We start from the raw sequence: 7,731 nt of genomic DNA, 5'->3' as shown, positions 1-7,731 counted from the left end.
TCTTTCCCAAGGCAAGATATAGGTTCTATCTATTGAAAATAGTTTGTGGCATGTTCAAAATAAGCAGAAGGAAGAGGTTCCTAACTCAGTGTGTGCTTAAGCTGCAGAATGTCTTGCTGCAGGATGTGCTGGATGTTTGCAAGAGCACATGGGTTCAAAAGTCCACTGAACAATTACATCAAAGAAAGACACTTCAGAAACTACTACATATGAAAAAAAAAAAAAACCAACAAACACACTGCAGACTCCAGAATTCCCTGAATTGTAGAGCACTTAATTCTAGGAGAATGTTTGGGGGGATTAACAGAATTCCCTGTTCTTTTACTCTTCCCTAGACATCCACAACTGGCTGTTGCCAGAGACAGCAAACAGAGTCAGACCCTCTGTCTCTTGTTCAGCTGTTCTTTCACTCTGTTTACAGGATCCATGTCCAAGTCAAGGCTCAGAGTGCAGCCAAGCAATTAAGTAAGAGAAATCCTTCAAACTAAGTTTTTGACATGCAACAGTGGAGAGTAACGCACCTGTGGGATGAAGCTTCCTTCTCTGCGCAGGAGAATTATGCTCCCACACCTCGGCTTATATTCATTTGTGCTTGTCCCCATCACACAGCTGTTCAGATTAGCTGTTATTCTCTCTAGCCCGGGTGTCTCAAAGCCTCCGTCTCCAGCAGTTGGAGACCAGCAGCTGTGCAATCATATCTGCTAACATACGGGATATAAAGGATCTGTTAAGTAAAACCAAACCAGGGAGAGCAGAGGGGGAGAGATAAGTACAAAGAAATCAGTCCTGTAAAGATGTGATTAGGGACGCCCCACAACACCCAGCTGCAAGGAAGAGGTGAACTCAGCAAACATTTTAAAGCCTGCAGCAGAATTAGCCCCTTGAGGGTGTTGTTTGATATGGAGAGGAGGAGGGGAAGGGGCCAAATAGGAGCTGCTGCAAGTGGAAGGAGAGTTTATTTGCTATTGTTTGGAGTTAGGTAGCAGTGTGTTTCTGTCATTTCAAGAGAGGATTGGGCTTTTGAATCTGTTGGTTTTTTCCCCCCATCCTAATTTTTGAAACACCTCTATTTTACAAGATTCATGTATTTTCCAGCAAGGTACCATGGAGAAGATAATTAGCTAATTTACAATTAGCTACAACAGAATTCATAATCACTTCCCCTGTGGAAAGGGTGGTAATCATCATCACGTAGCTGTAGGACTGCTGTGAAAATGGCAATAGGAGTGTGAAGCCCAGGCCCTGGGAAATGCCCTGCTTTTAGCCTATTGATCACCTGATTAGCAGAGGTTAAGGGGAGTGGTGGAGCACTCTGGCTTGAGACAGCAACAGGTTTGCGCTTGCAGATTTGAGTTCACAGCTCAAACCAAACTTTCATAATGTTCAGGGCATCTGCAGCTCACCCTTCTGCTCTCTAGCTCCTTTCGTCTTTGACCTGTAGAGGATTCCTTGGTCATGACTGTCTGAAAGAAACCCAGGTTTATAGCTCTTTTTCACCACTGTGACTTTGGCATATTCCTGATCCCCTTTCTTGGGCTTGGGAGTTTTGGTGGTTGAAAGGCCGGACACGAGAACCAATGGGCTCTTGCAGCCCAGAAACCAGCCCTGTCCTGGACTGCATCAAAATAAATTTGAGGGAGGTGATTCTGCCCCTCTGTTCTGTTTTCGTGAGGCTCCCCATGGAGTGCTACATCCAGCTCTGGGGCCCCCACCATACGAAGGGTATGGACCTGTTGTAGAGTATCCAGAGGAGGCCACAGAGATGATCAGGAGGCTGGAGCACTTCTGCTATGAAGACAGGCTGAGAGAATTGGGATTGTTCAGCCTGGAGAAAACTCCAGGCAGACTTTACTGGGGCCTTTCAATACTTTAGGGTACTAATAAGAGAGGTGAGGACAGACTTCTGAATATAACCAACAGGATAAGGGCTCCTGTTTTTTCAAACAAAAGAGAGCAGATTCACACCAGATAAAAGGAATACTTTTTTTACCAAGAAAACACTGAAATAGGTTGCCCAGGGGGGTGGTAGATTCTTCATTCCTGGAAACTTTCAAGATCCTGTTGGACAAGGCTCTGAGCAACCTGCTCTAGTTGAGGATGTGCCTGCTCACTGCCAGGGGCTTGGAGCAAATGACCTTTAAAGGTCCCTTGCAACCCAAACCCTTCTGTGATTCCATGTGAGTATGTGAGCATCTCAGTGCTATCTCCTCTTCCTTCTCTGCCAAGGATGAATCAGGAGAGTGGGCAAGGAAGATCAGCTCTGCCTCTTGCATCCTCTCTGGTAAATGTGCCACTTGGTCCTATGCACTGGCTGCTCTTACCCACACCTGCATGGAAAACTTCTCTAGGCTGCTTGTTTGTTGTGGTGCCAAGGAGATAAGCTTAAAGGCCTTCCCAATGCCAGGACCAAGGCATTGCAGCTGCTCCCACGGGCTCTGTGTGTGCAAGCCACATTTGGGAAGGAGGGGAAGAGCAGCAGGGACAAGTAATTATTAGCTACGTAAATTAGCCTGGGAGACAGAGATGGTAAATCTGTCCCTCTTTATTTCCAAGGCCTTGGAAGCCATGTTCTAGATGGTAAAGCCGGTTTGCGCTTTCCCAGTACAAGGATTCAACCTCTTTGTTTTGCATGAGGAATAGGAGAACACAAGTGTATTTATATACTCTTATCTAAATGTACCCCCACGCACACACATACATTAGCGAGTGCTATCCAGATAAACACAGTCTTGTGTCATGTCTCCCTGCGAGTGACCCTAATTTTCCCCCAGTCCCTCCACAATTGCTGTGATTCTTGTTCTTGTCCTCTTGCTCCACAGAGGGTCAAACATCCTGCATCTCATTGTCCCTTCTATCTCTTTAATTAGTGCCCGTCCTCCCCCTTCTCCCCCTCACTCCAGTGTTCTCCCTTCCCATCTCCTCTCAGCACTTGGTTCGCAGCGCTCTATTATTTCACCTTTCATGTGTGCCGTCTCCTTCGCCCGGGCCCATCTGACACGTCTGCCTTACACTTATCATGGAAACATAACATTTAAATACAAATAGGACAGGGAATAATTTAACCCCTATTTGCACTGGGGAAAGTGCCGAGGCTGTGTATAAACACTGCAGGGAGGTCTATAGATGCTGTGTATTTATCTGACAAGTTGCATTTCTTCACCACGCTGCCTTGCAGCCAGCTTTTGCTGACAGGAACAAGCCTCCGTCACTGGCAGAGTGGTCAGGAAGAGAAGAGCCTGGTTCCACGGGGATATTGGAAATGTCACCAAGGGAACACCTCTGGGAACTCTGATTTGCCAGTGCTGTAGTCCTTCTCTCCCTTCCTGTCCTCCTGTGAGGATCTCAGGGTGTTACCTTCTGTCATTGTGATTTTTTTATGGCAAAATGGGATAGACCTATGAGGACCTTAATTTTCAGTATTATCAGAGTGCACTAGCAAAAAACTCCTTGGCTCCTGTGTGCCACCACACAAAAAGATATCCACCCATTGGTTGGATATCCACCTGTTGGTTGGATATTTCCATGGCAAAGCGGGCATGATGGACTCAGCTTGTGGAAAAAGACTGATAATGGGGGTACAATAATGAAGGAAGACAAAAATGTGAGGAGAAGAGGCTCACATAGATGCTATGTTCCGTTGCAACACTTCAGGCAGTTTCACTGCTCATAGTGCTGCTGGTTTTAAGGCTGTCCCTGCAGCAAGGTTAGTGGGGTGTCCTCACTAACATTCAGTATTCAGGTGAGATAGAAACTGAAATTGTCACTTGGGACAGTGTAATAGACAGAAATTTGGACAGGTTGTTCCTCACAAAAGCAAAGGGAAGACACTCAGATGTGAACCAATACTTGATGCACGGCCAAGTGTGGCCTTAAGGAGGATACATGGAATCACACCTGTTCTTAGACAGGCTGAATAAGCTCACTGTCCTCATTCTCCCCACGGGGAGGAGATGGAGGACGCTCCTCCTGGCTGCCCATCTCCATTGAGCAAGGCTGTGTGGTACTGCGAGGTACAACTCCCTCTCCATGGGAACAGGCCAGTTTAGGCTGGAGCACAAGGTCACGCCACAGCTCATGTTGGGGATGTCCCAGATCGTGGGCTCATGCCTGGCCTCTTTTTGTCCTTCTCTTCTGCCCTGGACAGTGGTATTTCTGCTCTCCTTGACTGTGTATTCACTTTGCCCTGGGACCCAAAGCTGGAAGGTTTTTAGGAAGCCCTGTCTGAAGGTTTTTCACCGCATAATCCCACAGTCTGAAATGGCAGTGAGCACTGAACGATGGTGGAGATGGGGGACTGAGTCTGCCCAGTGCTTTGAAATTCAGGTGTGGTTCCTGAGACACATAGAGTTGGAACAATGTCTCACTGAAAGAGGAGGAAGCATGGGACTCAGGATGGTGATATGAGTGGACTGTGGTTGGTAGAGACGGACCCTACAGGCAGGCAGAGTTTAGGGACAGCACCATCTAGGACTGCTCCAGGTTTGTGTGCAGCCTAAAACTCTGATCTTTGTAGGATGTAGTGTCCTCAAGTCTCCCTAGAGGACCCTGGAAACATCTGGTGAGCAGCACCAGTGGTGTGCACACATGCTCAAGAGACACCTTGATGATACCAGCGCATCCCCTCTTCATTTTATTCTTGCAACCTCTTGGCCTTATTTAGATATATTTACAAATCAGAAGTAGTTGTCTTGGTCCATGGCAAGTCTAGGATGTGGAAGAGCAGTGTATGATGATGCCCAGAAGAGGCTCATAAAAGACCATCAGAGGATAAACTCCTTAGCCAAGGCCTGGAACACGTTGAATGGTCCCTTCTGCTGGACTCTTCCCTCTCTCTTTCTACTCAAGATTTGTGAGGGGTGTTGTTAAAATACAGTGTTGAGCTCCCTGAAAGAGCTGCGATGTGAGAGGCAAATGCAGCACTTTGTTATAGAAACTACTGAAAGTAAAAATACCTGTTAAATCGACTCATTTTTTATCAGTCTAGTGTGTGATTGTGTAGAGTTCTGAGATGGCAGATATAACAAATGATTCCCCTGACTACACAGGGTGCTGTTTTTCAGGAGAGAGACAGGATGCTGATTTAGATGGGGTTGGTGGTAATGTCCAAGCACTGGGTGTCCATGGGGTTCCATCTCCCCTGGACCAGCAGCTCCTGGGGAAGGTGATGCTCACCTTTGACAGAGCCTGTCCCTGATGGTCTGATGACCATCTCGTGGGCAGCTCACCAAAGCACCACATCATATGCCCGCCAGTACAGTCCCAGTGTACTGCAAAGATGCAGGGTGGGGGGAAGTAAAAATAATAATTTGAGTGGTTCCTAAAACACCTGGTTTTAGCTTTGCGAAAACTAGACCAGACAAGGCAGTTTCAGGCCAGTTCCACACTAGAGAGTTTTGCTGACAGAGGAGGGATGTGATATTTTTTTTTTAATCATGCATTTATATTAGCAAAAAGTCTGGTGAAAACAGTTACACAGCTATAGAAGTGCTTTGGCCGATGCAGCTTATTTGAAACAGGGGAAGCTGTATAAAGTAGAATATAACACTCCTCTGTTGTGCTGGAATAATTTACCAGACACAGAGTTTCTAGGCAAAACCTTTTGCCATCCATGTTCCTAGTTCTTTCTGGCTGATCTGCCCCCTTCCTAAAATATCTTGCAGGACAGCTGGTCCCATTTGCTAGGTGGGTCCCATTTTCTTCCAATATCTGGAAAACCTCTGGACTTTGGACTGGACTCTTTTCCTAAGGCTCTGTCACACTCTAGACTGAAAGATACCCCAGAGACCACACAGTGAACTCCAGTAGCTGCCTCTTTAAGGCTTGTACCTCACATCTTGGAGTCTCTTTCGCAGGACACTTTGGCCATTGGGAAGCAAACCTTTCACATGTCCAAATCACCCTCTCGTGAGGTGGGGACAACCTAACCTACAAGCTACACAGTGTTAGGTAGGGCTTTGTGCACCACTACAATCTGAACTTTGTGTTGCCAGCAAACACCTCGAAACACCTCTCTGCTTAATCAATTCCAACATAAAGCAGGAATATTTCTTGCTTTAACAGGTCTATCAAAAGGCTATTTCTGTTCTTCTCACTTAACAGAAGTGCATCTGTATCTCCCTAAACCTATTTTTCCTACCAGTTCAGCAGCCTAGCTGAAGGCAACATAACTCCTGCTTTTCTGTGGGCCGTACACTTTTTGTTGTCGTGGATAGCTCGACTGCAGGGTTGAAAGCTCCTAATATCCTCATTCAATAGCCACTCCATGAAAAATAATTCACATCCAAGGCTGTAAAGTAATTTGCCAATGTGCAGGTGCATCTTGGAGGGGGGAATTTTGATCAAACACTGGTTGAAGCAGAACAGATTGCCTACACCAGCGATTTCTCGGTGAACAAAAGTGACATGAATTGCCCAATTAGTCAGCCAGAAAAGGGTTATTGCAAACCCGTGTTTTGTTCAGCTTTAGGTTAACCTGTACATTAAAAAAATAAATTAAATAAAAAATAAAATTATTTAGATATTTACATATATTTATTCAAATTAGTTACATCTGCTCTGTAACGTGCTCTGAAAAAACCCTCTTGGTTCACACATTTACATAGTGTTTAATGAATCATAAATAAGACATTTATGAATCATGTGCAAATGGCCTGTTTACATACACGATGTAAACTATGTAAATTTCCTTTTTTTCTTGGTGTAATGGTAGTAGTGTCTGAACAGAAACCTGATGGAGAGGCATCACTCAGCCCCCTCTGAGATCTTTCTGACAATCACTAGTTTGTTTTCACCAATATTTTCTGAAGGTGTCTCATGAAGATCCCCAAACTTGGTATAAGTCCATGTATAAATCATAGAATCATTTGGGTCGGAAGGGCCCCTGAAGATTATCTAGTTCCAATCCCTGCTCTGCTCTCACTCCAAGAAGCCCATGTCCTTCCTGTGCTGGGACCCCAGAGCTGGATGCAGTGCTCCAGGTGGGTCTCAGCAGAGCGGAGCAGAGGGGTAGAATCCCCTCCCTCCCCTGGTACCCACAGGGCTCTGGATGCAGCCCAGGACATGTTTGGTTGTCTGGGCTGTGAGTGCACAGTGCTGGGTCCCACTGAGCATCCTTGTTCAAAATACAATTATCTACTAGCAAAAAACATCCTGCTTTGGCATGAAATACCACCTGCCGGAGCTATCTTAGATATTAGCAAACATATAAGTTAACTTTATGTTTCAAAAAACACGTTTCAAAAACTTTGGGCTTATTTCAAATGAACCTTATAAATATATTAAAAATCTCATCCAAACTTGTAGATATGTGTCTCTGAGTGGGCATGAATGACAAATCTCCAGTTTACAGGCTGTGACTTCCGTTATATCCTGATTTTAAAAAGCTTACATTAAACTTTTTTCCTGCAACTTATTTAGTATTGCGAGGGCTACTAACTTATGTTATTTTTCATTTGGACTTGGTTCCTACATGCTATATTTATACACATTCCTCTTGGATTGCAGTCTGAGCAATGTTGTCATTTCAGTTACTGAAAACTGACTGCAAAAACTGCTCAGAAGGAGCTGATTTGGAAGACTTTGGTGCCTAGATTTTAAGAGGCAGACAAAGATTTTATATATAACCAAACCATTTTTGTTTGTTGTTTGGTGGTTTGGGTTTTTTAAAAATTTGCTGGATTATTTTCAAGTACTCATGGGAAGTCAGAGGCTGTTAAGGTTTTTGAGCCAGCC

The 7,731-nt window shown here is 45.0% G+C and overlaps 1 protein-coding gene across 9 annotated transcripts in view; it reads left to right on the top strand.

Moving 5' to 3' along the window:
• The window catches only part of CELF4 (CUGBP, Elav-like family member 4), a 616,716-nt gene that overhangs the window by 501,211 nt on the left and 107,774 nt on the right, over window positions 1–7,731 (top strand). The gene's annotated exons all lie outside the window — the stretch shown is intronic.

Source organism: Corvus brachyrhynchos, unplaced genomic scaffold (genome assembly GCF_000691975.1).
Source record: "Corvus brachyrhynchos isolate BGI_N302 unplaced genomic scaffold, ASM69197v1 scaffold139, whole genome shotgun sequence".
Lineage (NCBI taxonomy): Eukaryota > Metazoa > Chordata > Aves > Passeriformes > Corvidae > Corvus > Corvus brachyrhynchos.
The sequence above is the reverse complement of the archived record's forward strand: the minus strand, read 5'-3'. Positions and strand labels throughout refer to the sequence as shown.